Source organism: Rhinopithecus bieti, unplaced genomic scaffold (genome assembly GCF_001698545.2).
Source record: "Rhinopithecus bieti isolate Rb0 unplaced genomic scaffold, ASM169854v2 scaffold_9978, whole genome shotgun sequence".
In the NCBI taxonomy this organism is placed as follows: Eukaryota; Metazoa; Chordata; class Mammalia; order Primates; family Cercopithecidae; genus Rhinopithecus; species Rhinopithecus bieti.
This window is the reverse complement of record NW_016806220.1, coordinates 724,398-730,397: the sequence shown is the minus strand read 5'-3', so window position 1 is coordinate 730,397 and position 6,000 is coordinate 724,398. Positions and strand designations below refer to the sequence as shown.

At 43.6% G+C, this 6,000-nt stretch overlaps 1 long non-coding RNA gene across 1 annotated transcript in view; it reads right to left on the bottom strand.

Moving 5' to 3' along the window:
• Positions 1-6,000, bottom strand: part of LOC108531700 (uncharacterized) — a 32,917-nt gene that overhangs the window by 3,829 nt on the left and 23,088 nt on the right. Inside the window, exons 2-4 of the long non-coding RNA XR_001886246.1 lie at positions 3,507-3,625; positions 2,747-2,837; positions 2,241-2,370 (exon numbers count right to left, since the gene is read on the bottom strand). This is a non-coding gene — a long non-coding RNA (uncharacterized LOC108531700). The remainder of the gene's footprint in view (positions 1-2,240; positions 2,371-2,746; positions 2,838-3,506; positions 3,626-6,000) is intronic.

Sequence of the window (6,000 nt, the reverse complement as noted above, 5' to 3'; positions counted from 1 at the left end):
AAAAAAAAAAAAAAAAAAAAGAAAGACCCTTTTGGGAGGATTAAATGAATCACCTACCTGATTCTTTGCCCCCTCTATTTCTTTCTTCCTATCCATATAACCTTATTTAATCTTTGTCTATGGTCAAAGACTAGAGGGCGAATGGCACAGTCTCTCACCAACTTGTCCAACGTGTCTCTCCTCATTTTCTTTCTTTGCTCACTATGAAATCTAATCCCCCAACCTATAAACAGTGCTCCCCATTGGGATAAAAATTTGTAGCTGCGAGGATTGGAAAAAAACATACAGCATGAGCATCAGCAGAAGATGCTGGGTCTTTCTGACTCCAGAACCCACTATGCCTCTACTGCTGCCCCCACTGCCCCCTGAAAAGGGTAACCTGGGCAACCTTGGCCACTGGAGCTTATATACCCACTGTTCTTGCTGCTGCTGGAAGGTGGCAGAGCACATCTCCTTCAGTGATACGTCCGTTTTTGTTTTTATCTTTCTCTTGTCTTGGGACCTTAGAATAAATTCACTCAGTACTTGCACTGGATGAACTTCAGCTCTTTTCTACCCTAAAAGGAGTTCTTTATCTACTCAGAAGACTCCCTTCACCCCAGATGAAGGAGGAGGCTTGGCTCACCCCTTGTTCTTAGGAATATTAATTCTAGTTTTTATGAGTTGAATATTGTCTCCGCAAAAATTCATGCTGTAGTTCTGTCAGTAACTCAGAATGTGAGCTTATTTAGATACACGGTCTTTAGAGAGATCATTAAGTTAAAATGAAGTCATTAAGGAGTGAGCCTTAATCCAGTACGACCGGTGTCCTTACAGAAAGGAGAAATATGGAGACAGATACTCATACAGCAGGAATATGATATAAACAAGGAGATAGCCACCGATAAGCCAAGGAGAGAAGCCTGGAACAGATCCTTCCCTCACTGCCCTCAGAAGAAACCAACCCTGCCAACACCGTGATTTCAGAAGTCTAGGCTCCAGAGCTGAGATAACAAATGTCATTGTTTAATCTCCCAGTTGTATTTTGTTATGGCGGCTCTAGCAAATTAATACACTAGTGTTTAGGGCCCGGCCTCAGTCTTAATATCCTCTCTACCTATTTTATTTATGTCAACAAGACTCCTAAAGACCTGCCCTGATATGCCAGGACCTTGAAGTCCTCATATAGATCAGTCTTTCCCTCCCCCATGGCTGTCACTTCACTGAGAATGTACCCCCTTAGTGTCTCCTATATATGAAAGTCACTTCTTCAGCAACTAAGGATTAAATATGAGTAAGATTCAAAGTTTTGAAAGTCTAATGAAAACTTTCGTTGCTTTTCTTTATTCCTGGACCTGAGGTGGTGCCAGGGAAAAGAGTGGGAGAGTGGTCACAGCCCTATCCACAGAGCAGGCCCTCAGCTGGCCTTTGCCTGTCTTTCATTCCAGGTCCCAGGCCTAAGGAGCAGCCATACTGTGGGACATGCCCTTCTCATGGCAGAGAGCAGAAGCTCAAGAGGAACAAACCAAAATATGCCTTGTCTCATAACCTTGTGCTTAGAACTGGCACTTGGTTGCTTCCACCCATGTTCCATGGATCAAAGCAACAATTAAGGCCAAGCCCCACGTAAGTGGAGCAGAGATGCACATGGTCCCTTCAGGGGGGATGGACAAGTCACACCATGGGCAGGGCTGTGTCATCCTATTACAGGGGGAAACTAGGAGTTGGGAACAAAAGTTCTCTCTACCACAGATTTAGAGTGTACTCTTTTGAGGAACTGGATTGTAAAAGTAAACAGAGCGGTAACTAAAGGAAGATAAGAAGCCAACTATGGCTTCCATTTTGTTTTATTTTTCAGGTAGGAGACATTTGAATAAGTTTATATATTACTGGGGAAGGAGACAGAAAGTAGAAGCAATAAAAATACAGAAATGAAAAGAAAGAAGTGATGAACATCACTTGGACAATTCTTCACTTTCAAAACCCAAACTGTATCAACCAGGGTCCAATTAAGACACAGAAACCATACTATAATTTGGTTGGGGCAAGTTCAATGTAAAAAAAATTGGCTGCTAAGCAGTAACAAAAGAGAATTGGTTGCTAATATGGCAACAAGAATAGAGGACTGACATGTACAGAAAGTGGCCACTATCCCCAGGGCTGAGGCAGAGCACACAAGGATGGAATGACTATGGAAGAGCAGCCCCCACTACCCGAGCTTAGATCCAGACCTCAATGGGAAGTACACAGCCATGACTTACTGAGCAGTGCAGTCACTGAGGGGCCTGCTGGCAGGACTCACTGGCAATTCACCTTCTGGGGCCCTGGGAGAAGATGCCTATGGAAACACATGCTGCTGGTCACTGGCCACTGTGCACTACAAAAGCCTGCCTAGATTAAAAAAAAAAAAAAAAAAAACACTAAACTAGGAAATACTGTTCATCCTCTGGTGTCCCCTACTGATGAAGCATATAACATCATACTAGCTAACCAAGGGGAAAGGTTCCAATATCACAAGCAAGCAATGAAGGTGGATTTGGAGCTGAGAGGCAAGAGGTGTTAACCAGCGCCCCCATCCTGGTGAAATCAAATTCTAAGCCTATTCCACACTGGCCTCTGTGCAGCTATATGCAGGGAAAGAAAACAACAGTATCAACAACAACAACCCAACTGATTGGTCCAACTGGTCTTGTCATTAGATCTCAAATGGTCATTAGTGTGGCCAGCAATCCTATCACATTTTCATGCTGCTTACTAACCTGCTGACCTGGATGATTATTTGACACCTTCTCCTCACTCTTCAAACATACAACACCTTTTCCCCAACCCACTCACTCTCTCCGTGATGAACTTGGTTCCTATTTCACAAAGAAAATAAAAGCATTGGGAACTTTTTCAAGTTCGCACCACCACACCTGCACACCTACCAATATCTGCACCCACATCCTTTTCCTTCTCACCAGCTGAGTGACAGATGTCAGGGCTCCTCTCTAAGGACATCCCCTCTGCTTCTCTCATCAGACTCCCATCCCCTCTTGCCTGCTCAAGAAAATCACTCCGCTTCTCTCTCTTTCTCTTTCTCTCTCTCTCTCTCCTTTCCCGACAGCATCAATTTCTCCCCTCTACTGGACCATTCCTAACGGAATACATAAATACATCTAAAAAATACATATACTCTTTACCCCCCACCCCTCCGACTTCTGCCTCATTTCTTTGCTCTTATTTATAGAAAAAGTCTTTTTTATTAACTTGTCTATATTCATTGTCTGCAATTTTTCTCTTCTAACTCCCCTTGCACTTACTTCAGTGAGGTATTTATCACCACCAGACCACTGAGACAGTATTTTCAAGGTCACCAGTAACCAGGGCCACCCCTAGTATACAAAGCCCTGAAAAAATATTTTATAGGACCCTTGTCCATCTAAACAATTTAATTTAAAAAGGTATTTCAAAATGTACAGGCCTATGTGAGGTGTTGACATTTGTCAATGAAGATTTAGAATAATCCATAGAGAAGAGGTACTTACAAATGTGTTTATTGTTCTATCACTGCACGTGAAGATTCTTCATAGAGTTCAGACACCAGATATTCCTGTTCAGATCCAGGAAATATCTGCCCATGCTCTTTCGGTTAATGTTTTATTTCCTATTGTGAGAAAGAGGCAGCAACATTGTTGTCACTCACAATGTCATGGCTTTTGGAATCTGTTTCTATTGAAACAATATAGTTTTGGGTTTGGGTTTTGGTTTTTTGCCTCTGTGGTTCTCTGATACCATTCATGTAATGTTGGTTGCATCTTTACTGATGATGCTGCATCATTCCTCATGGCACCTGCAAATACTGGCACCCAACCACTCTCTCAGAGGTTGTTTCTGTACTTCATTAATAATGACCAAAATGTAAGCCTTATCCAGAATATTCAGGAAAGTGTGCACAATAATTTATTTTTCATTTGGAGTTTTATAGTGTTAACATAAAGTGACACATCTTCCAACCATGTATTCTCTTGAATTCTTCAGGCCATTATAACTACATTCTTAGAATGTGATCCCTTTCAACATTTCCTGCACCTCCGCTTCTGCACACCACCACCAAAAGAGAGGAAAGGCAAGGAGACGTGACTGGAGCGAGAAAAACGGTGTTTTTCACACAAGGATGTCCATTCCTTGTTGGGAATGGCTTAAGATCGACCTGAGAAAGCAAATATCATTTGGAGGAGTGGCCAAAAGTTCAGCAGGGAAACTAGGGCACTGGATGTTATAGGTATCGCCATATCATTTGGAGGCAAGGCACTGGTTGGAAGAGCCTGTTGGTGTGGCAAAGCCAAGGTCTTTAAAATCCTCAGAGAAGGCAGGCACAGCCACCACTGGAGGACTTCCTGATGTGTGGTACAGAGACTGATGAGGGCATGGGGTGAAAATCTTAGGTGCCAGCAGCAAGGGGATGGATATACAGGGTGAAGAAGGCTTGCTGCCATCCTATGCCTTTGAATGCCACAAATCAGAGATGGTATCGTGGAGGAACATGGACAGGTGAGAGCTGAGGCAGGGGCCCCCACACACAGCCCAAGCCCATGTGCTAACAGTTGACCATCCGTAGCCCAGAGCCCTGAATTCATCCTGTGCCTGATGTGAGGATCACTCAAAAGCAGTGTATCAGCACCATTCTGGTGGCTCAATATCACACAATGGCACCAGCCAGCAGGAACAATCCAATTGCCAGGCTGCCCTCCTGGACAGGGCCGAAGCCACAGAGCCCTCAGACAAATCCATTGATGCAAATTTTAGAGTTCCTCAAGGTAACGGGTCAACGCTGCACATGGAGTGGAGATTCAGAAAGGCCCCAGAAAGAAAAAAAAACAAGGATCAGGGTCCATGTACGTCCCTGTATGGGGCTGCCATTTGTCCTAACCACCCTGAGGTCTGCCACAGCTGAGCCAGCCTTACTGGAAGAGGATAGTCAAATAACCTCACTTGTATTCTTTTGCCACTTACTGTGTCGCCCTAGCTTCCCTCCAGGGGGTCCTCATTTTGTCCTGGGCTCAACCTTACCTTTGATCACTGTAGAACCCAGGCACAAGATTTCACATTGCTGGGAATCCATTTTCAGTCTTTGAAAAGACCCAGTGATTCTTCAGGACGCTTGTTATCCCAAAGATCCAAAGATGCAGCAGAGACAGAATTTCCCAGCTTGAAGGGATTTGAAACATCCGTAAAGTTATAGAAATTCGTATCTGGAGGAGCCTTAACGGTCATTCAGACCAACGCTTTCTCGGGTACCTATAACATCCAGTGCCCTAGTTTCCCTGCTGTCCTTTTTGGCCACTCCTTTTCAGTTTCTTTTGCAGGCTATCCTTTACAGGGCTCAGTCTCCACACTCTTTTGTTCTCTCTAGATTTTCCCCAGGTGACCTCACCCAGGTCTATGGCTTTAAATACCATCCATATGTTGATAATTCCCAAATTTATATTTCCAGTCCCAAGCTCTCCACTGAGTTTCAGGCTCATATATCCAAATGTCTACTTCTTGCCATCAGTATATCTTACAAACCTCTCAAATTTGATATGCCTAAAACAGGACTCTGGATTTTACTTTTTGTGCATATCAATGAGTTCCTCTCTTAGTCTTCCAATCACAGGAAAGAGCTCCACCATCAAGACAGACACGAGCCTAAAACCCAAGAATTCTTCTTGTTTCCTGCCTTCCTTTCCTTCTCTCACATTCAGTCTCTTGGTAGACGTGTTCATTTACTTCCACCATTTCTATCTACTTCTCTTCATCTCCAGTGCCAACGTTCTTGTCCAAGCCATCACTATCTCTCCCCGAACCATCCAATAGCATCCTAACTGGTTTTCCCTATTCTTATCTCACCTCAATCCATTCTCTGCATATTAGCTTGAGTGATCCTTTCAAGAAGTGAACACAAACCTTAAATCTTTCAACAGTCCTCACTGCATCCAGAATAAAATCCAAGCTCCTATAACTGCCTAATATGGCTTCTGTCCACCTCTAACCTCAAAT